Source organism: Corvus brachyrhynchos, unplaced genomic scaffold (assembly GCF_000691975.1).
Source record: "Corvus brachyrhynchos isolate BGI_N302 unplaced genomic scaffold, ASM69197v1 scaffold60, whole genome shotgun sequence".
In the NCBI taxonomy this organism is placed as follows: domain Eukaryota; kingdom Metazoa; phylum Chordata; class Aves; order Passeriformes; family Corvidae; genus Corvus; species Corvus brachyrhynchos.
The window spans coordinates 6,975,133-6,975,865 of record NW_008236767.1 but is presented as its reverse complement, the minus strand read 5'-3'; the positions used below and the strand labels follow the sequence as shown (position 1 = coordinate 6,975,865).

At 52.8% G+C, this 733-nt stretch overlaps 1 protein-coding gene across 1 annotated transcript in view; it reads left to right on the top strand.

Moving 5' to 3' along the window:
- Positions 1-733, top strand: part of TOX (thymocyte selection associated high mobility group box) — a 219,060-nt gene that overhangs the window by 741 nt on the left and 217,586 nt on the right. The window lies entirely within an intron of this gene.

The window sequence follows — 733 nt, the reverse complement described above, 5'->3', positions numbered from 1 at the left end:
TGGGGGAGGCATTTTCCGTAACATCTTTTCGGAGAAACGGCGTGGACAGGGATGTTGATGCGGGGGACTTGAATTTCCAGGGCTCCTGTTAATGAGAAAAATCGCGCCCGCCACAAATGCGCAGAAACTCTGCCCCGCAGTTCATGTGTCAAAGAGGTACTTGGCGGTGCCGAAAGCACGTTTGTGTGTGTATGTGACATACACACACACACACACACACACACACACACACACATCTCTCTGCGTGCACAGTAAGTCTGCATAGTGTTGACAAGTCGGTTCAGAACATTGGCTCCACTTTGTCCCGGCTGTGCAACTGCCTTACCAATTTCTCTGTAACTTGATTAAACCTCTGTAAATCGGGTCAGTACCTGAGGAGAGCTAAGTTCTAGGTCCCCGAGCCCTGGGGAAGGAGGAAGCGCGTAGGATACTCGCGCTAGCCCAAATTCTGAGTCCGGTTCCGAGAGTTTGGTGCTGCGATCCCGGAGCACTTTGCGTGACTTTTGCTGCCAAGGAAGGGGGCTGGGGTTCCTGCATTGTTGCTGCCGCTGTGGCCTGAGCCAGCTGGTGCTTTATGTATGAGCTGCACTTTCTCTGCTGTTACGGAATGGGCTTTGCACATGAATAAAACGCTGGCCGTAGGAAATGGTCGGAAAGTGCGAGTTACCCAGAGAACTCTTTTGAGCACAGCCCAGCCACGGGGAGCAAGCCGGGAGAGAGCGATGTGTTCAAA